At 49.9% G+C, this 25,141-nt stretch overlaps 1 long non-coding RNA gene across 1 annotated transcript in view; it reads right to left on the bottom strand.

The window, feature by feature from the left end:
• LOC149340440 (uncharacterized) overlaps window positions 1-12,793 on the bottom strand; it is a 64,378-nt gene extending 51,585 nt beyond the window's left edge. The window contains exon 1 of the long non-coding RNA XR_016283863.1: window positions 12,360-12,793. This is a non-coding gene — a long non-coding RNA (uncharacterized LOC149340440). The remainder of the gene's footprint in view (window positions 1-12,359) is intronic.
• Between the last annotated feature and the right edge of the window lie 12,348 nt (window positions 12,794-25,141).

Raw genomic sequence — 25,141 nt, 5'->3', positions numbered from 1 at the left:
GCAAACTGCTTTTGTTTGAGAAAAGTGCCAGAGTAATCTTTCTGCGACACTTCAATAAGAAGGTCTACGGATGGAAGTTTTTTGTTGTACTTTTTGCTATCATTGTCTCAAGGGTTCAAGCGATAACAAAAACGGACATTGCAGCAACTGAGTCGTTCAGAGAGTGAATAACCAGGAAAATAGGAATGTGGTTATAGTCAGGTCGGGTATTGGTGGAACTTTCACCGCTGCGGTTCCTTTTCAGGGACTGATCAGGTTTTTAGAAGAAGTACTCATGCGATATTGGGGTTCCTAAAATGTCGCCTGTGGTTCATCGCCTTATTCACAGGAAGATCCCGGAGCCCCCTCAACTGGTAGAGAGACGGGAAGCCCGTCGGCCGGAGCTTGACCATGGCCCCGACCCCCACCGTTCATGGTTTCTACCCTTTGCCTTAAAGCCTATCGCCACGGTTCGGATGAAGGCTTCGTTATCGGAGCTCCATTACCTGGAGACTCAAGGTGCCCTTTCGGAAGCTTCTCAACTGCACGGGGCTGGAGTCTCAACGGGCTCTAGTCCAGCGGGCGCGAGTGGAGGCCTCGTCCAGTGGGGTCCCGGACTAAGGACTCCACCTGTGCAAAGGGCTATTTTGGCTGCAAACTGTCCTTTCACTGAATAAAAAGCTTTCACCACCAACACCACCGGTCACTGGAGCGATTTTTCAGCAGCCGTGAAGGTTCATGCAATGGGCTATGGTACAGAAAATTGGGGCGATTTTTCATTGCGTTTCAGATGCTTTATTCTGAGCTCATTCTCAGCGGCTCGTCTAATTTGATACTGTTGTGTTGTAAAGGACAGGATAGGATGAAAAATGGAAAAGACGCATTCGCCATTTCCTGGCTCGTGACTCGGGTCTCCACTTTGCGCGATTCCGAATTAAGGGTAATAAGCTAATAACTGACGTAGCCGTGGCGTCCAATGACCACGTTAAGCACTTGCGCCTAGGTGATGTGCGCATGGACGGGGGCCCTAACGGGAATGAATCAGCATTCTACGGGTCATTACAAGAGGCCAGAAAGTGGGACAGGGGGAGGGAGTGGCTGTAGCTCTAGGGTAGGGCGACCGTCCTCTAATTCCCAGAGGTTTTTACAGTTTTACTGCGGATTTATTATTTAAGATGCCTTCGTATCTTATTGGGTACGTGTGGTCTACAATATATTGAAATACTGTGTATTAGAACGGCTGTTACCTGCCCTTTCCGAAGGAAACCCTTTTTAGTCGAAATTGTTTTCATCATGTTTTCACAGAACGGTGAGTAAATAGCCCACATAGCACAATGCAACATGGTACCACAAATGAGTGCGCTGAAACAAGTCAAGGTTACACTCTAATCTTGTGTCTCCACTACAACAGCAACACATTGAAAATATGAAACCCTATCGGTCGACCCCCCACAATACGCAGAAATATCTGTCACGATGACTTAAAGCTTTGGTCCTCTGAATGTGCGTGACAAGAATACAGTAGTGAAGAATATTGGCGATTAGGCAATATTCTATGCCCCAAGGTGTTGCAAGGACATCAGGCGGCTTCACTGTGGCTTCCGCAGTTACTCGCGCCAAGCGCCGTAGCGAGGCGGCCGTAAGACAACACCATAGGTAGGCACATTCACTCATGAGTGCACTCATATCACCCCACTCACATTCACAGTGTGATTGAGTGGAGATGATTGTGAGAGCGAATAAGAGGATGGGAGTGTGGGTGGTCATGAGCGTGAGTAAGTGGTTGTGAGTGCGAGTGGACGTGAGTATGTATGCGAGCGAGTGGATGTGAGTGTGGGGGGTCCGAGTGCGAGTGCGAGTGAGTGGATGTGAGTGGAAATCAGGTTAGTGAGTGGATGTGGAGGTGAGAGAGACGAGTGGTGATAGGACATGAGTGATGAATCGACATGAGTGGGTGTGAGTGACTGTGAGTGGATATGAGTAGCAGCAAACTTCACGTGGCAGTGAAGTTTGTCGCGTGCGCTTAGCTATTTTCATGTTGTTGACAGTTGAGGGAAGTAAATATTCACTGCCGAGGGCGCCCTAGGCAGGATAAGGCATCATGCCAGTGTCTTTTTCAACTAATGCAGAGGAATCCGCTGGCGCAGTAACGGCAATCCTTCATTGTTGTTCACCTTACTAGTTCACCGCTGACATGGGCGCACGCCCTCCGCGGGTGCAGTGAGCCTCTACGAGTTGCGCAAGATCCTTTAATCGTACTCGGCACGGGCAGTCTCGAGAACACCCTTTTATAAATGACTGTGCGCTAGAGGACAGCTTAGTCCCTTTTTTAGTCCCATGTAGGCGTATTCTTGTTTAGAGTGTAGGCCGATGAAGGGCCCCGTTGACGCTACCGCGTCAAATTTTAGAGCGCAGCTCTTTGGCGTCCGTTCCTGGGTTTCGCGTCGTCGTCGGCGTTGTCGTCGGCCTCGTAACCAGCTCCGCCCCCCTTTCATCCCCCCAGCGCTAGCAGCGACCGACTGATACCGCTGGATGCCGCTAGAGAGTCAAGATAACGTGACTGCATAGAACACCGTCGCCGCCATGCAGAAAGAGGAGGAAAGGGTCCCCCCCCCCCCCCCCCCTGTTCTTGTGTGGCGGATAGGGTGCTCTTCAGTTGCCGACGCGCCGGTTATTTCACGTAGGCCCCGGCACGTCGACGAATACGTGACCACCTTCCCACGGCTAGACCTGGTTCTTAGCGCTGCGGAAGCGAGGGTATCATATTGTTTGTGTCGGCATCGGCGGCGTTGTCCCTGAAACCAACTCCGCAGCTGGGGTTGACTCACTATCGGCGTCAGCGGCATCAGTCAGTCGCTGCTATATCTTCCCTCCTCCCTTTATCGTGTTGTCCGCTTGCTGCGCGCGCTTCTGCCCCCATCGTTTGCCGCTGGGTGTACACGCCGCCCCCCTCCCCCCTCTTCCTGCGAAAAATAAAAAAAAAATTCTGGGATAGCGCATACATGTGTTGCTCGATTTCTTTGCCTCAATCTATCGAAAAGGTGAAACAGCTTATTTGCTGCGCTCAAATTTCGCATTAGGAAGTAACGTAATCGTCGGTAATTTTTTATCAGCGGATAAGCGTGAAGCATAGTCCTGTCTACTCGAGGGTCCTGGAGGTATAGTTGGCAAACTACGGCTTGTTGTAGCGTTGCTCCTGCGAATGAAAGGAATGCGCCAGTTTATGCATTTGACGCTAACGGTGCTGATGACCCCGTTGACGCACGTATGAAACAGTGCGTGACGTTTATCGTGCTTACAAAGCAAAAAGATGTTCTATAATCTCCTGAGCATGAAAGCGAAAGTCTTTCATTTCTGTTGGCAAAAAACCACAGCTTGAAATGTGAAGGGGTGTTGTTTCTACCGTAACGGTGAGCCTGTCTCCTTGTCCCTTATGTCACAGAGTGCAGAAGTGGTACATATATCCGTCATCTGTTCGCCATACAACGAACGTAGGAAGAAAGACGACTGGCTGAGCCAACGCCACTGACACTTCGTAATTCTTCCTTTTTTTTTTTCATTGCGCTGTCGTCTTAGCGGACGCCGTCGGGACAAAGTATGACTCTCAACATCTTCAAAATCTTCGGCACACTTTTTTTTTTAGCATTGAGTATTGTTAAAATACAACACACCCAAAAAATATATTTTTGACACCCATACTCCGACACTTTCATTCTTTGACAAGCAATACCTAATACCGATGCAAAAAATGTACCGAAAGATGGCACCGAATACATGTGTATCTTCGGTACTGCATGCCCATGCGTGCGCTGGCCCCTGCTCCCTGGCTGTGAGTGTAAACTATCTGACGTGAGCCTATGCTCTCGCTCTCCTTCCTCGGATGATAAAAAGCAAGCCTGTACCCGGGCCCGCGTACTTTTCAGGATTTCCCGCCTTGGGAGCGCTGTAATAGTGGCGGAGGGCATAGCAGACAAGACGCGCACATCGCACCTTTCGGGCTGGCGCCGTGAGGCCGCAATCTTAGCCAGAAAACCATGAACGTTTAGTTTCTGTACACCGCTCTTTTCGCTTGAACGAATGACCAAAGACGTGATTTTCAGCACGTTTGGAGTTTGGTTTTACTTGGTTTCGTTTTACGGGGTTTAACGTAGCAAATCGACACGGGCTATGATTGGAGACGTAGTGGAGGGCAAAACAAAACTGCGCGAAGACGACGGGAGAAAAGAAGGCACGAAAACATACACACAAAGCGCAGTGTTTTCGTGCCTTCTTTTGTCCCGTCGTCTTCACGCAGTTCTGTTTTGCTCTAAGCATGAACCGACTAGCCCAGCATCATGTCTTGCTTCAGTAGTGGTGGGCTTCGGGTAATTTCGACCATGTGGTGTTCCTTAACGTGCACTTACATTGCACAGTGTACGAGCCTCTAACATTTCGCCGAAATCGAGGTGCGACCGCTGCAGGGATCGAACCCGCATCTTTCGGGTAAACAGCTGAGAACAACAACCACTGAGCCACACTGGCGGCTGGGCACGTTTAATGCAATGAACGTTTTTATAAGCCATTTTTTATTCCGTCCTTTCAAGCCCTTGCCGACTATCTCAACGATGAGCTGTGGCCCAACGGCCAAGTACCACCCACGGTGGCGCAGCGCAGAAATCAGCATACCTAAACAGGGTAAACCTCCTTCCTAGGACGCCCTCACACCAATTCACTTACCTAATGCTTAGGCAAGCTCTACGAACGAGGAATCTAGACGACTCCAAAACTATATCGAGGGCACCAATATGTTTTTCACACCATGATCGGCTTCCGCGCCTGGACTGTCGGCCCAGGGCATCATCATCAGCCGGACTACGCCCACTGCAGGGCAAAGGCCTCTCCCCTATATTTCTCCAATTAAACCTGTCCTTTGCCAGTTGCGGTCACCCTATCCCCGCAAACTTCTTAATCTCATCCGTGGACCTGACTTTCTGGCAGCCCCTGCTACTTTAGCCTTCTCTTGGTATCCACTCCGTTACCCTAAAGGAAGAAGTCCTGACCTAGATTCCGCGTGTATAATGGCCATCAAACTAAAAGGGGAGTTTGATAACATCTAGCAGGAATCCATTCTTTCCGGACTCAGTACCCTCGGCTGCGACGAACAAACATTTCGATAAGTCAAGGTTTTCCTGTCTGGCAGAATCGTCGCCATCAGAATCGGGAATACCCGCTCCGACCTCGTCAGCATCCACAACACGGGTATCCCGGTAGGGAGCCATTATCTCCCCCTGTTATACAAAATCGCCATGCTCCCTCTGGACCGGGAACCTCACACCCTATCTGACATCAGTTATACACTCTATGCCAACGATATAATAATCGGAACAACCGAGGATTGCCTCGACCAGAAAGAAACAACTTTACAGGCAGCAGCGACGGTGGTCGAACATTTCGCTTTGAGTAGCGGAATGCTTTGCGCTCCCGACAAATCCGAAATGATTTGAGTCCATGGAAGAGGTTACACGTCCCCAGGCTCGGTGGACATCTCTATAGGGGGTCACAAAATAAAAGAGGTGAATACCGCCCCTGGGCCTATGTACTCAGAGCAACGGGCGGGCTTCTAACAGAATCAAAATCTCTGCCTCTCCCGTAACCGAGAGTAGAGTAAGCATGAAATGTTTACGGGCCTAATGTCATCTCGGTGGACACCCGAACCGCACCGTACAGGAAGGGAGGAACGCCACCACCCGTTCAGCGCGATGCCTTGCCATTTGAACGCAAGGTTTTTTGAGGAAAGGAAATGGCGCAGTAATTCTCTGTCATCTCGGTGGACACCCGAACCGCACCGTAATGGAAGGGAGGAACGCCACCACCCGTTCGGCGCGATGCCTTGCCCTTTGAACGCAGCGCTCCTCCCCCGGGCCCCTGTGCGCCTGCGCGGCTTTGCTTCGATGCGCGAAGCCCCTAAGAGATCACGTATGACAACGAAGTGTATCGTGGCATTTATGTGCTTGTTTCACGCGTTATTAGAAATCGGAACTTATAATTCCGTGCATTATCAAACGCACAGCGACTGATATCTTGATAAACATTGAGAAGGCACTGGCAGCAGTTATTTTTTGTGACTCCTTTGGAGACCAACCGGCGCTTGCATGCCGGTCGCGTAGGAGGGCTTACAGAGTCTCGTTAAATCTCGTTAAGTCTCGTACGGTGCCCGGATGTTCTCGTTTCAGAGCCCGGATGACTGGATTTCAGAGCCCGGATGACTGGATTTCAGTGCCCGGATGACTGGATTTCAGTGCCCGGATGACTGGAATTCAGTGCCCGGATGAGTAGATTTCAATGCCCGGATGAGTGGATTTCAATGCCCGGATGAGTGGATTTCAGTGCCCGGATGATGGCTCTCGGTCTCGGCGTGACGTCACCACACTGCCGACAACGGGGGCTAAAAGCATTTCATGCTTAAAAACCCCCAAAACAATGATAAGCCAAACCAGCCGCGTGATCAGACGCATCATCAATACCACGAAGGATGAGAGAACAAGACACACTTAGGCTGATGAAAGCCCTCATAATCACTTGATCACTTTCGGCCTCCCTACCAAGAGAGAGAGAAAGATGAACGGAGAGGCAGGGTGTTTAACTATACAAGGTGTTTCACCTAAGACTTTCTGCAATTTTTAAAAATAAGCTATTTGAATTAGATGCGCGCTTTTTCTGGCAGAGCATTGTCAGTGGTGTAGCACATCATAATTCAGCTAAGACGTGCTAATTAGCAGGCTTGTTAACCAATATTTAATAGTTAACTTTTAAACTATTACCGTTGGGCTCCTTAATTATTGAGAGGCATGCAGCCCACCGTAAGTAATGTCCATATCCGTTTTTAGAATTTCGAGAACGCGATTATCCTCGGCGCTGTGGCCCAACAAATTTCGCCTACATCACGCCAAAATACATGCGGTTTGAGAAGCTTGCAGGCAAAGCAACCTCTCCAGTGAACCTAACTCGTCGAAATAGCCAAAATTTGTTGGGCCACAGCGCCGAGGATAATCACGTTCTCGAAATTCTAAAAACGGATATGGACATTACTTGGTGTGGGCTACATGCCTCTCAATAATTAAGGAGCCCAACGGTAATAGTTTAAAAGTTAACTATTAAATATTGGTTAACAAGCCTGCTAGTTAGCACGTCTTAGCTGCATTATGACGTACTACACCACTGACAATGCTGTGCCAGAAAAAGCGCGCATCTAATTCAAATAGCTTATTTTTAAAAATTGCAGAAAGTCTTAGGTGAAACACCCTGGATATAGGCGACGCCCACTATGCTGCCCCTTACTGAAGCCACGATTCTGGGTCCATGGACTGAACCTTTATCGCAGAGGACAGCTGCGAAGGCACTTTTCAAGTTCTTGAGGGGCTCAGGACTGAGTGCAAGGTGGTGAACTTCCCGTGTGCGCCCTGAGTACCTTGTAAGTAGTGGCCAACGAACACGTGAAAAAGTGATCCCTTTCCCCTCTCCCCTATCAAACTGTACATAAAAGCGAAGAGGAGCGAAGATGAATGCCCTCATAATCACTTGATCCCCTACGGTCTCCCCTATCAAACCCTACACAAAAGCGAAGAGAAGCCAAGCAGACTGATCCAATCATACGGACTGCGTACGGGATGACCCGAAGCCTTCCCGTTATCACTTCTAATGAAACACTCTTATCAGCCCTAGAAAAGCCTAATATATGTTTGACGAATTACGTGACGCCGTCCTCACATCAAAAAAGTCCAGGCTACAGACCACCGCGGCGGGGCAGAGATATCCTCAAACGGGTAAGCACCCCGGAAGACCTGCGAGCACTGCTTTCCCAACAATCACTCTCGCATGGGATCCGACACCACATTCAGGTGGTGTCCCCAGTACCAAAGCACATGCACCACGAGCTGCACGCTGGCCGCCGCCTGACGCGGGTTCGGCGATTACACATTAAAGCTCGAAAGAGACGCCGAACTAGTGTATGTGGACGCGGCAGCCTACCCGAACGGTGACGCTTTCGCGGTAGCGACCACTATTTCAACTAGGTTCGAACGGCCTCTGTACGAGCCAACAGCCCAGCCGCAGCAGAGATCACTGCAGTGGCACTGACTATTAAACGTTTTGATGACATCGGCGCCCCCTCCCGCATTAACAAGCGTGTCGTGACTGCACGACAGGTAGACCAAACCATCAAGCGGCGATTATCTTTGGGCTCCGGCCTCCCCAAATATCACCGTGGACCCCATGAAGACCACGAGGGCGTAGAGGGGAACGAGAGTGTTAACGCTTTAGCTCGCGATCTTACCAACCAAGCTGAGCTGCTCACCCCCAACCTTGTTCCCCTACCACACACGTATTCAGAAAGCCTTCAGACCCAGCGGCTCGACCACCGGATTTATCCACCACACAGGCGCCTCACCTCAGAGGAAGCCTACGCCCGGCGTCAAATTCAAACAAGTATTTCAATGCGAAAGCATGTCTTGTCTCATGAGTAGCGTGTACAAGACCTGTCCGCAGAGTGTGTCGCACGAACTGTCAGTCATCCATTACATTGGTAATTAATAGCATCGTTGATGAAATAATTGTGTAATTAGCATTATTGAACAATTAAATCACCAGTACGATTGAATAAATGGGTAATTAATTGAACGTGATAATTAATTGAATACTCACTACTCAATAAATTTAAAATTCAGCGGTCATTCATACGAATTGGTGGATTATTTAAATGTAAAATTAGTTAATTAATCCATTAAATAACACTAACTAAGTAATTATATTTTGGTGTGCTTACTAGACGCTCTAGCAACTGGACCCACGTCTTCGAACATGGTAGAGCCGAAGTCAGAGCAAGAACACGAATTAGAAACGGCAAAGGCATGAAGAAACGAACACGTAGCAACATAGTCGGCAGCAGTAAGAGAAATGTTTTCGGATTACTGCGTCTAAGGAGACTTAAGTACCGTCTTTGTCAAAAGTAACCAGGCTGCATGGTTTGCTTCTAGCTCGTACAGTGGAGCCCTTAAAGCTTACCTGCAGCTCAAATGGTCGTTAAAGGTAAGGACTGGGGGTCTTCTTACCTTCCAACACCTTTAGATCTTTAGGAAAGCCACAAGGGCTCCCACTATACAAGCTAGGAGCAAACCATGAAGCCTGGTTAATTCTGGCAAAGACGGTACATCCCTGCAATTTTTTTCCCAAACGTTTCAAGGTACCACAATATCCACCCAACCAATAGACACCTTTAGCATACCGTGTACCGTGTTACCGTTACCGTTACCGGAGTACCGGGTGACCGCCCACCGCCGCTGAGCCCGCGCTGATTGGTCCCGATGCTCCCCGCGCGCGCGTAGCTGCTGAGTACGTGGCGCCATCTGGCGCCGTCAAGGCGATTTGCGCATGCGCATTGGCTGCGCGCGGGCTCACGGTACTCCGGTAACGGTAACGGTAACACGGTACACGGTATGCTAAAGGTGTCTAATATCAAAACACCTGTCCTTGGTGCAGCGCTAGTCAGACACTGTTGCATATATTGTGAAGGTGTCAGGCAACATTCACAGACATTTACAGACACAGCAACATTTACAGTCACCGAGCAGTGGGAGATACAATTGACCAGCGTCACCTTCGAGAGCCAGCGAGCACTCGTCCAACTAGTGCGCTCGCCAGCCAAGGCCACTGGGGTCATGGGACTCACCAGTTCGGTCAATACCCTTCGTTTCTAAGGCGAAAGCCTTTAAGCACTCATACTCGCGGCCATGACTCTGTCCGTTACATCTGAGGTGAAAGTCAGAACTACTCATTACTAGTCACAAGTCCTGACTAACTAGTCATTAGCCAGTCATGACTAGTTAGTCATTAATCAGCCATGACTCAGTCGTCAACTAATTAGTAATTACTAGCTAGTCATTAACCACTCATGACTACTTAGTCATCAACTAATTAGCCCCGGCTAACTAGTCATTAACCGGTCATCAGCTAATTAGACATTAGTTAATAATTAATAAATCATGGCAAGTTAGTCATCAAGTCATGACTGGTTAACCTTGACTAGTCATGATTAACCACACATGACTGGTCAGTCATTAGCCAAGCATGACTAGGTAGTCATCAGCTAATTAGTCATGACTAATTGGTAATTAACTTGTAATTAACTAGATATTAACTAATTAGCCATAACTAGCTATTCATTAACTAATCTTGACTAGTTAGTTTTTAACCAATCATGACTAGTTTGTCATGATCATGACTAATTAGTCATAGTTGCCCCATAGCCTCCTCGCGTGTGCCTACAGCCGTCGTCTCGTTGGTGGCATGGCTTTCGCCTCGCGCACTTTACATCCTCAAAATGCCCTCTGAATATTTGGTCATTAAACATTTCTCCTTCTATTTTATGATGCTCGAGGAGAGAAAAACGAAGCAATGTTTCCAGCTCTTCGAACTGCGTCAACTGCTACACACTCCATTTCCTACACTTGGTTACATGCAAAGCTGTGTAATGCTTTCTGTAATGGTAATTAGTTTTGGGGATTGGCTTGCATGTAACCTTTTTTTTGCTTCAGGAAATAAACTGCAAGAAAGAATCTAACTCTCAGACACAAAACATACGTGCCTCATTTTCATAATAAGCGTCACGTCCATAAGCAATAAACACCATGTAATAAAGACGAATTCCGGAAATAATTATTTAGGGCACGGCACCAGCAATTGGCGAACTGTTTTTGTGTTGCCCGCTTTTGATCTGACCACCTACATGGTAGATCAGGGCCTGCAGGCAGAGTGGTGCCATCAGCAACATGCTTAAAACGTGTCAGAGAAAACCTTCAAGTGCATGACTATAGTGCACTGTGGAGGTAAAAGGTTTCCCAGCCCTCCTGAATTTTCCGACCGCTTTATCATGAGTATTCTTAGCAAGATTCAAAGCAACTAGAGAAATTATATCTTCACAGACGAGGTTTTCTTGTGCGGATCTTTAGTAAGAGAGAATTTCCGCTGGCAATGTAGGTGTACTTGAAAGTGATTAAAAGCGTGCTGCCTTGCTCGCTTCTCGGGCCACACAAAGTGGCAGGACGGAAGAAAAGGGGCTGCGGAAAAGATCCAGGGAATATTCGAGATCCGTTCCCGCTCTTACTCTGCCGACACTCCAACCTGTGCAGAAAAGCGCGTCTTTGCCCGTTCGTTTAAGCTACAGCAGCAATGTACTGAAACTTAAACACGCATATGGTTTTCTCGCAAATTGTGCGGATTTACAGCGCCAGCCCGAAATTAGCGATAAGCGCGTTTTGCGGCGCACCACGCCCGCCTCCGAAGGCGCGAAAATCCAACGCCGCACATATTACCCGGTTACTTCTTATCATCCAAGGAAGGAAGGCGAGGGCGCAAGCCGTTTTATGTGGCCGTCAGTCATTTTATACACTCGCAGCCAAGGGGGCAAGGGGCCGGCGCCGGGAACTGCAGCGCCGACGCTCGACTGCGAGCCTGATCCGGCCGCCGGCGTGGTTGCTTTTGACAAATGCAGTAAAACCAATACTCCAAACACATATCTGTCACATCACCTCGTATGACCGCCTGAGCATTTCTTTGTTCTGTTTCTGAATAGAACGCGAGCACTGGATCATGTGCCCAATGACGGACACAGTGGGAGGCGAAAAGGGCACAAGCCAACGTTTGAGTTTACACATGAGAGAACGAGAGAACGCCGGCCGAGAGTTACTGCTTTATCTTCAAGGCACCGGTTCTTTCCCCTGTGACAGTTCCGAATAAAGCGCAAGATCGGGCCGCTTAGCGAAGTTAATGATTAATCGTTTAGTGAGGTTTAAAGTCCAAAAGTGAGGGACCACGTAGGGGAGGGCTCCGGATGATTTCTACCATCTGGGGTTCTTTAACGTGCACTGAAATCGCACAGTGCACGGGCCTCTAGCATTTCGCCTCCATCGAAATGTGACCGCCGCGTTCGGGATCGAACCCGCACCTTTCGGGTCACCAGCCGAGCGTCATAACCACCGAGCCACCACGGCTGCTAACAGTGCTTCTAATTCCGAAACAGGCCGTACTCGCTGATCGACAACTTCAGTGCTTACTTCCTTCACTGCTTTCTAGAAGAGACGATCGCGTCGGGGCATGCCTTTCACTTCTAGATCAGCAACACGTACGCGAACAACCCTCAGCTACACATGACAGCGTGCTGCCTATCGCAGCTTGCACTTGTAACCCCGCGATTAGCGCAAGAAATCTCCTGGGGTAAACATAAGTCTTTACGGTACCTTGGCATTTGCAATCAATGCATTTTCCAAGTTAACAAAAGCTCGAGTATTGCTAAACTCGCGGACTAAGCAGCGCGAATTGCAGAACTGACCGATCGCAATCACACTTACCGTTCTTGCTGCAGCGAATGAAGCTTTGGGAAGGCTTCGTCCATGCAAGCACTTTGAAGAGGCGACACCAACAACACCACACTTCGAAGACGAGCTGGCAGCAGTGGCACTTTGGCACAGGAGTTCTTTCTCACACGATTAAAGAGGTGATCAGCTGTGTTTAGCGATGGACAAGCGAACCACTGGCACGAACACGACGTTGTCCGGAGCCGGTAGTGGCTGGGCACTTCGAATTCCTTGCACGCTTTCACTTGACGGAAATTTCGAGGCCCCGGCTAACATAGGGTTCCAACTGATGCCACAGTTCGACGACGGAAGCAGGAAAGCAGGAAGGATTTCATTAATTATTTTAGATAACGACGTCACTAATTATTGAGAAAATTACACCCGAGCACCACTGAAAGGGAGGAGCCATGCTGCCGCCGTATCACTAAAGTCCGGTAGGCTTAGGCCAAGTCTCGCCAATTCTCGTCCGCCGTGCCGGGAAGCAGCGGGGACGGGGAGGGGGGGGGGGGGGGTACTTATCTTCAATATCAGTTTGCACGTGTTCCAACTGCGGCCATAACGACGTCTTCGTTTCTTTTTTTTTTTTTTTTGACGCCGCATCGAATTGTTTCACTTTGGGTATAGGCTCCCGTCCTATCGCGCTCATCTGCTAGTTTTTGTTTAGTTTTTTAGGCTGGTGCATGCAAGTGCCACGTCACCTGTTCATCTCGATAGGAGAGATGGGTTGAACAGAGTATGGCTAGCCATCGCCAAAACCGCGTTCACTTGACCTGGTGTCCCGGAACGTTGTTACCATAATATTACAAGAGCAGAAACAGCGAAAGAAAGCACGTTTCGTATATTTGTTTCGTCCCGCAAATTGACCCTTGCAGCCTTTGGCAGTCGAACTACTCTTTTTCTAGCTTGACGATCACTTTCAATGAAGTGTACGCCGAAGGTTGGAGGTCAAGGCGCAAACTATGTCCGTTTATGTTTCCAGGCTTGCCGATTACATTTACCCGCTCTGATGGCGTCGCATCCCTTCAGCCAAAGTGCAAGTTTTATGACCGACGGCGCATTGCTTTGTAGCGAAAGCTACATTGGCCACGAACTTGCGATTTCGCCGTGGCGGTGCTCCGAGGAGGCACAGAGACCTACCTTGAGCCGTTGCCTAGCAACCGCCGCAGCTGGCGGACGCCGCGCGCTCGCCGCCGCCGCTGTTTGGTGTGACGTCACACCACTTGCCTCGTCGTTGCGCTCGACTTAGCTTTCGTTACGTATATCGTGGCATAGCCGAGCTAAGCCATCGCCAATTTTTTTTCCTATCAGGTGCTTAATGAAGTCGCATTAATAGCCAGTTGGGTGACCTAATTAGATGAGTGCGAGGAGTGAACGAATGAGCGGCAAAAAGCAGTGGGCGAGGAGAGGACGATAGTGCACCTCTTTCAAGGGCTTTTAGGGATTGTCAGGATTACATTTACAGCGCTGCCATGCTGTTTTCTTTGTTTGATTTTATTTGTAGAGACACCACCATTATGATCATAATCATCTATCTTACGATTACTGAAGCACAAAGGCCTGTCCTACAGACGTACGTCCTTCGCCAGGTGCACCGTCCTATACTCGCAAACTTAATCTTATCTAACCACCTAGTTTTCTGCCACCCCCTGTCTATGCTCCGCATCCCTTGGAAACTACTGCGTTACATCAAGGGGCTAAAGTTTATCGTCCTCCGCCTTGCACAATCTTTACATATCAATTTCCTCTTCTTGATTTCTTCTAGCTGCTTTTTGTTTATCAAGTTGCCTATATCGACCAACACGTTTTGCTTCAAAGTAATTTTCTTTTATCACGAGAGTACACAGAAGTTTTGCAGCTTATATTCTCCGTCTTCACGCGATTCTCGTAGTCTCCGAATATAAATATTGATTTTCTTTCTGTATCAAATAATTAACGGCTGCTATAGCTTTGGGTATGACAAAGTGAGGAGGAGGAGGAGGAAAAGCAGGAAAGTTTAACCGGTAGATGAAACCCGATTCTTGGCCGATCCCCCTGAGTGGGTATGTGCCGTTCTGTCATAGGCTACAACAACAACAACAACAGTTTACTACCCTGCACAAGTCGCGCCTATCGCTTGGTGCTTGTATCAGTGCAATCTGCGTGTCGGCTAAAGTCGCTTCCATACCCTAGGTCTCCAGTGCCTTATCAGAGAAGCGTGAATTGGTTTTTGATACGATAGTTTTCAAGAGCTTAATATGTGTACACGTAACATTGTGTATGACAAAATATCGGGACGTGGCCGTCAGGTGACGGTCACATGTAAGCAGTACACAATCACTCTTTGTGCCAGCGGTGACCCGAAAGACGCGGGTTCGATCCCGGCCGCGGCGGCGGAATTTCTTTGGAGGAGAAATTCTAGAGGCCCGTGTACTGTGCGATGTCAGTGCACGTTAAAGAACCCCAGGTGGTCGAAATTTCCGGAGCCCTCTACTACAGCGTCTCTCATAGCCTAAGTTGCTTTGGGACGTTCAACCCCAATAAACCAAACCAAACCAATCTTTGTGCCAGCGGATCCGCGCAGATGAGCACTGTTTTTCTCTCTCCCTCGCGCCACAAGCTGCGGGGAGAGAAGGTTTTGCTCTTGCACTCGTTATTTTGAGAGATCAGCCAACAGTTTCACTCGAACAGCCGAAGGAAGCGGTTAACCCCGCATCTCTCTCGGCGCATGCGTTTCTCGCACGTGGGACGTCGGCTCCTTGCTGACGGTGGCCTGCCTTTTCATCGTGCAGCCGGAATCGGCGATCACCGCGTGCCCGTCTTCTAGCAGTTCCCCTGCTGCAGCCCAACTTCACCATTTTGCGCCGTTCCCTGCAGGTATCTCCGACTATCGGCAGTCTTCCCTGCACCGCTGCCTAGCAGAGGTGCAGTAATGGCCTCCCGTCGTTTGCCCGGCTTCCTCGCTGGACGGAAGCCATCTTGTGCACCCCTATTCGCGCAGCCTCCAGTCGCTAGCCTCAGCGCGTGGCGGCTCTTGCTCTCATCACTTGGCTGTCGTGGACTTAGCGGCTACAGATTCACGGCAGCTCTCCCGCGCACTTCGGCGTGCCCACACCATTCCTTTTGGAACTGACGCAGCGGCGGCTCATCACCAGTCTTGCGCAGCTTCATGGCCCTACTGATGCCGCTGTTCGCGGCTGTGTTCACGGCGGAGGAGTTGGTGGCAATGGGTGACTCCTAGCACGCACCCTGCATTCCTCAGCGCCTCCGACGACTACAGCGTGGCCGTCTACTACGGTCACAGGCGGGAGGGACCTTCGGAGACTCACCACCCTCTTGCTGCAAGTGCCCATGGATTAGCCTGCTCTACCTACTTCGCTGTCGCCCAGCCATCTTGTCGAAGCGGTATAGTTCGTGCAGTGTTCGCTTCCCTAGTGACTCCTCACCACCGAATTACTTGTGCCTTGACCTCGCCTCCCACGCCGGACTGTTCCGCACGCGTGGTCTGTTGCATCATGGGTGCGGCGCGCCACGGCTCCTAAGTCAAGACGTCCCCCCTCCCGTCTGGTCCCCCTCCCGTCGAGGTGGGGCTTTAGCCCCACCTCGATGGACACTTCCGAGGCGTACGGGCGGAGCGCCTACGCGCACGGGCGTACGCTGGAGCCTGTCTGCGCATGCGCGAGGCGCGACGCGCGAGCAGGCGCGAGCGGGGCGCAGATATCTGTGCATGTCAGATATCGCCGCCTGCGCACGGGCGCTAGCGCGCGCGTCGGAAGCGGGGTCCGGTTGACAACAATCGGAGGACCGCGGGGCTCTCGAGGACTCTTTTCTTCATAGCTTCGTGTTCCCCGAACTTTTATTCGCGGTTTAATTCGTCCTTTCAGCGCCCCCCAACTATCTTTTGTTCACGGCTTGACATTCTTTCAGTCGGCTCGGGAGGGGGAGCGAGCCAGCACCAGGAGCATGGAGGTGAATGCCAGTTTTCGACGCCCGTCGCGGCGCGTGCTGGGCGCGCAGGCGCTTCGCGTGTACGCCTGGGAAGTGTCCATCGAGGTTGGGCTTTATACGACCTGTACAGGTGCCCCAAAAGTAATACGGAGCACGCGAGCGGTGGCCGAAATGGAAAACACTGCATGCCAGCGCGCTCTATCAGCAGATGCGCGGCAAAGAGCGAAAGGGCGTCGGCACATCCGGCTGACCCATCTCGATAACTTGATGCTCGCGTTATCGCCGCCACGAGCGAAGCTGCGCTGCTACCATCCCTGCCCGCCAGGGGCGTTTTCAATACCTCATGGTTTGTTGTTCGTCCCAGCCGTGCAGAAAAGTTTGCCATCGGCGCTGTGCGCTTTATGCTTCGTCAGAAACAGCGTTACTTTGTGTGCGGAACAGCCGAAGTTTATGCTACACATGGCGGCGAGTTTGTGCGCTGACGAGTATATGCACTCGAGCAACGTTTTGGCAAATGCGGTGACATGTCTAGGGAACGCATGACAAACAAAAAAAAATAGTATGCATCTGCTGTCTGATAAAGATAGGTGCGCAACGGCATAGCAAGTGGGCTAATAATTCAAGACCATTTTCTTCAACACAAATTCACTTTCTTACACTGGACAACCTTCGAGAGCAACCCGGATACGTCGACTCATTATACGAGTCCCTTCCTCGGAGCATGGTCGGTGTCATTAACGTGAGTGGGAGCTTCACCCGTCATTAAACTTTGAGTTTGCATGAAAAGTGCCTTTGGAAGTTTTTTTAATCGCCTCCACCCTGTTGCCGTTTTCTCCTTGCGTATTTGCAAAATATAGCCGATAGGGGACGACTAAATTAGAGACAAGCTCGTGTTTCATTTGTCTTTTTTTTCCTCCATTGTAAGAAAGCAAATTTGTGCCAGGGGAAGTGATCCTTAATTAGTTCAGTTGCTGTACTGTTGAGCCCCTATCTTTATAATGAAGACAACGAAGGCAACACATGTTGATATTTTTTTCATGCACTTCCTTGAACCAAGAAAAAGTTGATCGCACTTGCGAAACCTACGGACGAAGCATCTGTATTCTATAGCTCCCGCACAAACTCGACGAACACATCGTGAGCCTGTCCATCACGATAAACGCAGCGCAAACTTCATGGCGAACGCAGAAAGGAAGACGATCAGGGTAAGACGTTCCATGGTTATATCAGTGTCTGTGTCTCGTCATCCCTTTATGCATCCTTCGTGAAGTTTGCTCTGTTTTCATTGTCACAAACTCGCCGCGAAGCGAAGAGCGAACCACGGCGATCTCGCAGGCTGCTAATGGTGGCATTCCTAAAAAAGCAAAAAGTGCAACCTGCCGAACGCCACTTTCTACACGGCGCGGACAAACAACAAACCCTTGCATGAGGTATTGAAAGCGCCCCTGGCGGGTAGGGATGGTAGCAGCGCAGCTTCGCTCGCGGCGGCGATAACGCGAGCATCAAGTTATCGAGATGGGTCAGCCGGATGTGCCGACGCCCCTTCGCTCTTTGCCGCACATCTGCTGATAGAGCGCGCTGGCATGCAGTTTTTTCTAGGAAGCCAAGCGACATGTAGGCTCCCTAGTTTTTTCTAGGGAGCCTACATGTCGCTTGGCTTAAGCCGGGAGGGGGCGCGACATGTAGGCTCCCTAGTTTTTTCCATTTCGGCCACCGCTACTATCCCCTCACTCCTTTCATTTCACTTCTACCCACTGCCTGCTATCCTTCAATTCCGCTGCCTCAGCTCAGGTGCTTCCAGCAGCGATAGCAGATGCCGGGGCTAGCAGAAATCTTTTCCTTCCATTTATGATGTCATTAAAACCCACAGACACAAGAAATTAAAACTCACAGGATCGCTACGAGGGTGTGACGCGTATATGTTTCAGCGTTCGCTATGCTGAGAAGGCACAGGACAGAAAGCTGCGTTAAATTCATGGTTGCAGCTGTTGTAGCCTTCTATTTCATCCCTGGGTTTCCGTAGGCAACGTCGTCAAGGTATGTTGGTTTAGGCACATTTTTTTTTTTTTTTCGCTTAGCAGAATTAAAATCAGATTTTTTTCTGTTTAGATAACACGTCCCTGAAGCTTGCTTCGAGGCTCATGCGGGTCTCTAATTCGAGGGCGGGGGTTTCAACTTGCAGAAAATTCATGCCCTGAAACCGCGTGTCTGCTGCGTCCGCCCATCTCGTTTTTTTCTTTTAGTCGCTCAAGTTGCCCTTGCGTTTGCTTTCGCGTGTGCATATATGCTTTTGTAGTCCTTAGAATCTTTGCTCAAGGTGTATCAACTTTCATACTGTATTATGCTTTTCTTCCTTCATTTTTCAGATTTCTCAGAGCTAGAGAAAAAAGCGGCCATCATTAATGCTGACGCCATAGCGCTCACAGTAGCAAGTGACTGGTTGGCCTCCACGTCATTGTCCTAATCAGATTCTTGGCAGTGCGAGAGTTCCCGTACTATTATAATCTTCTGTATGGCTTCTTCTGTATCTTCTTCTGTAATCTTCTGTATGGCTTTCCTGGTGCCATCTGACACCCACCGAAGATAACACCCCTCCCCATTCGCGCAGCGTGGGCGGGAGATGGCGCCACGGGTACCACTGCTGCGAAGTTTTTCGCTTTTAATTCGCCGTATTCATTTAAATGTGGAGGGCACAGCTATTAGGTTGAAATGACCTACGTGTGCGCTGCTAATTGCTGTTTATGGGCAGGATCGGGTGACTTTTTGAATTCATATTCTCTTTGTGTGTAAAATGCTGGTACATTTCATGTAAACAGGTAAGTGCAGGATGGCCGAGTGAGCACGCATTCACACGAGTGGACAGGTGTATTACAACACCTGTAATGTAAGTATGTGCCAGAAATTTGACACATATGTGCGCTTAGATGCCTGAAGGTTGAATGAAAAAGGAGGAATAATTTTATTGAACCATAGCATAGCCGAGAAATTGAGCGCTAACCTTTTACGACTTTTCCTGGTATGCACAACTTTATGGACACTGCTAGTTGTGGTACATTTTTTGGATGTGTTTGCGAAATATGAGCACTTCCTGGGAAGATCCAAAATGTAACGATGGGTTATTTTTGGGAGATTTTGAGGAGGTCGAGCCCACCTACAAGAACCTGACGGTCACGCGGAGTGCGTTCGTTATATGCGATGTTCGTACAATGCGGACTTTCCACGTTGCTTGCAAAAATACCAAATCAAGCAGTATTAGCCCTCTTTGCGCGCCTGCTTGTTCGAACTAGACCCTATTACGGCGCTTTCCAAGCTCCCGGAAGCAATCATATTCTCCTCGCCGATTTCCTTGCATCTGGAGAATTTCTACGGCTGACTGATGGCGGGGTGCGAAGTCCGAGGCAGGCTGCTGTGCCCACCGAAGAGCAAATTCTTCAGTAGCTCCAATCATCCGGCATGCTATACGATCGCCAGCTAAGCAAGGGCCGCCGCGCCAAAAGATGAAGGCTACATTCGGAACATAATGTTTAATGAAATATCCCCGATCATTTCCCATTCATTGGTGGTAGTGCTGTTTAGCTTTATCAAAACGTGCCGCAGCTTAGTTGCATGGAGGCCGATCTGCATACAGTCGCGATATTGAATGTGCAAACTCGTATGTGCTTGCTGGTGTGCGATTCCAGTTTGCAGTGTTTTAATGTAGGAACAGATGAAATGGCCACATTTTTGCCAAGAGTGTCCTCTATTTTTTCTTCAGTTGCACCATCCGCCCGTCCGTAGGGATTCGTACGGATGTGCGTGCTGCAAAACTTTTGGAGATAACTTAAATATAACGGATTCACTTTTTGCCCTACGGGGATACAAACCTAAAGCCATTTTTGGTGACGAACTCGAGGCGTGTGAGGCTACCGCCACAGTGCACCTTTGCTTGTTTCTTGAGAAACAGTCCTGCGATGAGCGCACGCCATGGTATTATACGTGGATTTGAACGTCTGACACATGGGCTGTGTGGAACGCTTCAGTGGAGGGCTCCGTATTAATATATGCGACTTGGACTTACTTCACGTGCATTGACATACACAGCACACTAGTGCTTTTGTATTTCGCCTCCACTGCAATGCGGCTGTCGTGGTGTGCATCGAAACCGCGATCTTGAGATCAGCGACCGGAAGTCCGGGTGCCGCGGTGCCGAGGCCTTCCTGCCCACGAATAAAAGATTTCGTGATAGACCGCACACGCATTAAACCGCGGTACCTCGTTCGTACCTGTCACAAAGTGATTCCCGCACAGTCTCGGCGCGCTAGAGGATGCAAGGGCGGCCACGATCGTCGAGCCGGCGAACTGCTTTTATCCACGCTTCGCGTCGAAGGCGGTCCCGGGAAGCGTTCGGAGAGCGAAAAAATTCGACTTTGCTTCCCTTTACATATTGGGCATTGCACCCGTATGCAACACATGTCGTAGGCGTCGCCAAATGCGTCGTGCTGAGCGCCCAAAGGCTGCAGCAAAGCACCCCGCCGCGTAGGAAGCCGGTTTGTTTACACTTCCAATATGTTTCGCGACACCGCCGCCAGGGGATGGGCGCATGCGCAGTCGCGTCGTGAAAAAAGGCGGGTTCAGTGGGGCCGTGCGGGGGCGCAGGGACCTGTGTCCTAAACTCCCCTGTTCCAAATAAAGTTTTCATCACCACCTGCGGCGTGCATCGGCAGTTGCTCCCGCAATTCAGAATTTGTGATCCAAGGAACGATGGAGGACGCTATCGAACACCCACGTTATCGAGCGCATGCTTATTTGTGGCAACGCGTCTTCAATGCGCAGCTAGCCCGACATGATATGTCGCCTGGGATGACTTCGTTTTTGCACGCATGCATTTCATCAGACTCTCCTCTACGTGAAGGACAAAGGACATACCAACCTTGCACGTCTGGCACTGAAATTGGTATTCATCTTTAACGTGCACTGCGAAACGCAAAGGCGCCCGTGTGCTGTGCGGCGGTATGTTACGATTCCGGTTTGGAATGCGGTCATGTTCGAGCGGCCAAGGTTCTGACATATCGGGCCGTCTCGTGAAAGAAGCTACCTTCTTGAACATGATCTGCTGCGCTGAAAAAAACACGCCATCAAGAAGTCCTTGGAGTACTTCCAGCGATCCCATGCCATCCGGGCCCTTATTGGGAAGGGAATAAGCACTCGTCTAGAGCATTCCGTTAAAAGGAGTGCGCAAGACGAGTGCGATGGGTCATGATTCCAGTGCGATTAGTTCGGAAGGACAATGAAATACATGAACACACGATATGCCCGGATAGCTGCTCACAATCAAGTGCGCGTAACTATGGTATTTTCACGGCTACGAAACGTTTTTTTCTCTGCCGTTCTCTATTCGGAAAGAGGAAGGAATAAGTATGCGGCTGGCCTTCTTCGTTCGAGGAGCGCATTCCACCGCGCAACAATTCGACGGCATTGACAAAAAAAATGGCAGTGGTTTAGCTCTGGTCAAACCTGGAGGATTGCGAAAGCAACGAGGTCGTCACCGCTCCTCGCGCATGCGCAGTATGGCCTTTGATCAGCTCCGTGAAATGGCTCGGCGAGTCGCGTAGTGTTGCTTTCGCAACAAAACAGCAGATTGTCACCACACGAGAACAAACCCATTGTACCATGCCGCCAGCAGCGTAATGGTTTGCCAACCACGCCAAGATACGCCCTTCGCCCCTCCCACAAAACTTCATCCGTGACGTAGCAGAAGTAGGTTTCGGGTAGGCACGATGCTCCTGTGGCATCGCTCTGGATAAAAGTCAAATAAATAAGATGGAATAAATGCAGCGGCGTGGGCGCTGCGTACTTACCAACGAGGGCTTCTGTCGTGGGATATACATAAGACGTCCTTCTCGTCAGGGTCTGAAGTACGCAGAGGGTAAATTTTTAGGTGCAACTTGGTGAATTTTCTTCACTACAAATGAGCATAACCTAGCCAAATTTGGACGGCAGTCGACCTCGCGGATGTGCGAAAAACCGGATATATCGAATTGCTGTTTATATCGAACAGTAAAAACGCTCTCTTGATTATCCGACGAAAAAGTACACCACTATTCGCGCTCATCGAACCCCGTTCTGCCGAAAATTCGATATATCGAACGGCTTGCCACGCTCCTGAAAGTGGCGCTTCTAAGGGCGCACCTGCGATCCCTTTTCGCGAGGTGGCGGGTCGGCTGCGCAGCCATGGACACCTGCTGGCAGCGCGAGCTACTCGAAGACAAAAAATTCGGACGAGATCCCTACCGCGCAAGTACTCCTCTTTCATAGATTCACATATCGCGGGGAATCATATCACTCCTTGGCGCAGTGATGCAGCGATTTGCCACTACCCCGGCAGGTGGCTGTTTCAACCACAGACACCAGTGGCCTCGCGAGACCAAGGTTACTCTTCCCGAGCTCCCGTAAGGCTCTCCATCTCTCGACCAGTGAGCTTATACGCAGTGCCAGGGTTGGCAGGTGGCAACTGCATTGTATTTATTTGAGTTATTTTCATTGCCACCTGCTTCTCGGTGACACGGACGGAGGGACGCGGCTTTTCTCGTGAACAGGGTGTCATTAAAAGCGCGTGATGAGGGGAACGTACCGTCTTTGCCAAAAGTAACCGAGCAACCGCTCCGGTGGCCGGAGCGGGCTTGCAGCCTAGCGACGGCTTTGCTATCTTCGGCGATGGCTGCTGCTCCCCGGCAGGGAGTTTCTTTTTAACTTTTACTTCCATCAGAAAACACGTTGCTCCCGGCGGCTGCGTGTGTAAACCGGCTGACATAAGCCTGCGCCCTCGCTCAGTATGGCAGCCCTTCAAATGTGCGAAATTGCCCAACTACCTGCTTCCTTCTTATCATCCAAGGAAGGAAGGCGAGAGAGCCGGCTTACGTCAGCCAATTTGCACTCGCTGCCGGGCAGCAGCGGCCAGCGCCGGGGACCGCAGTGCCGCCACTCAGCTGAGAGCCTGCTCTTGCTGCCGTCGCGGCTATTCGGATTCCTTTGGCAAAGACGGCACATGGGGTGTGGTTAGCATTCGGTCTAGCACACCCATTTTCCACGTGGCACTGCTGTCACGCAAAGGAGCAGGCGTTCGGTACATTGCTCATGCGGTTAAGCCAACCTATCACCGGAACTAACGGCAGCTCTCACCTAGTTTGCTTCGCTGCCGGAGGCGTTACGGAAACCAATTAGTACCTTCATTTTAATCCAATTCTTTCAATGCGTTAGCACTACAGAAGTGTCTGTGCAAGCAGAAACGGCGGCCATAGTCACACGTGGTCACGCTGCCGTAGACCGAAGTTACTCTTCCCGAGCAACCTTTCGGGACAAATCACGAATTTAAGTGCCAGCTGCATGGTGGGAAGTCATGCGTGACACAGTGCTAACCTTGTGACGGCGTCAAAACCTGCCCACAGAAGGCAGGTGGCAATCTGCTGACCGGATAGTGCGCAAACTACCCACTGTGGTAGGTGACAGTTAAATTAATGATTGGTCGCGAGAGGTTGCTCGGGAAGAGAATGGGTCTCACAAGCCTTACTGGTGGCTGTGTTTGGAAAATCCACCTGCCGGGGCAATGGTGCAGCACATAGCCGCTGTACCACTACGCCAAGAATGGTATGAGGACTCCCAGCAATCTATGAATGTAAAGTACAGAATTAATAATTTCTCATATGTGGGCATTAACCTCTTAATTACACCATCGCATCATACCCTCTACAACAGCATCAGCAGCAACAGAAAATGCTGACGCATTCAACCAATCCACGGAGGATCGCCTAATAGTTTCTTGTTTGTAGGGTAATGGTAGCAGGATTTGACCTCTTGAGAGAGGCTAGTTCCAAAGCACTGTCCCCTGGCGCCTCAGTGTGGAGCAGGCTAAGCCTAGCGACATCCAGCAACTGCCGCGCTAACTGTATGCCGGCGGCACATCACTACAGGAAGCGCCAAAGCCCCTCAAACTTCGTAAAGTAGCGCCATCTCCCCTCCTCCGGTTCCTCCTCTCATTTTGATGCAGAAACATCTATTCATGCATAAAAAATGGCGTCCAAAGCATGCCTAGGGGGGCGCGGGTGGCCGCACCCAGCATGGAGGAGAATAAAAGATGGAAGGCTAAGTGCGGGGCGGCATTCTTCAAAGGTTGGCATTACTTTATAAAGTTTGAGGGGCTTTAGGAAGAATGCTGTTGGCATCTGTGCACCGAAATGTTACGCTTTGGTTGCACACAAGCTTATCAACAGCCATGTTTTTATACATCAAAGTATCGATACATCAAACTATTTCGCGATCCTGTTCATGTTTTATATTCAGAATGACTGTACAACATGTTTCATTGAAGACTGTTAGTAATTACTAAAAACTTTTAAGAGTTAAACGTACAATTTCTTTGATACAGTATTCGCACTGGTGGCAAACATCATAAAACTGCTCAGAGTGTTCACTAGCAAGGTTGTTAACTGAAATTTAATAGTGAACTTCTTTAATTTTACAGTCAGGCACCTCATTTAAGGATTTGCAACTCGTCATTATATATGATTTCCATATCACTTTTCAGATTTTTCACAAATGTGATTCTCTTCCGCGTTGCAGCGCAATGAATTTAGGACATGCAAACACGCCATGCCGAAACCACGCAGCTGAGGGGCATATGCAGCCCCGCCGACAAGTGCACGAGTTGCATGCTGTCTTTCTATTAGACACTCAAGCCCGGTACACTGGGCGAACTGGGTGCCGCGAAAGACCACATGATACGTGTGCCGCCGTGTGACGCACGCACAACTCAAGAAACCTACTTTTAGGAATGATTACCACTTCCTCTGCGGTGAAACATCTGCATGCATTCATGG

Source organism: Amblyomma mixtum, chromosome 6, assembly GCF_055824585.1.
Source record: "Amblyomma mixtum isolate Tamu chromosome 6, ASM5582458v1, whole genome shotgun sequence".
Taxonomy (NCBI): Eukaryota; Metazoa; Arthropoda; class Arachnida; order Ixodida; family Ixodidae; genus Amblyomma; species Amblyomma mixtum.
The sequence above is the reverse complement of the archived record's forward strand: the minus strand, read 5'-3'. Positions and strand labels throughout refer to the sequence as shown.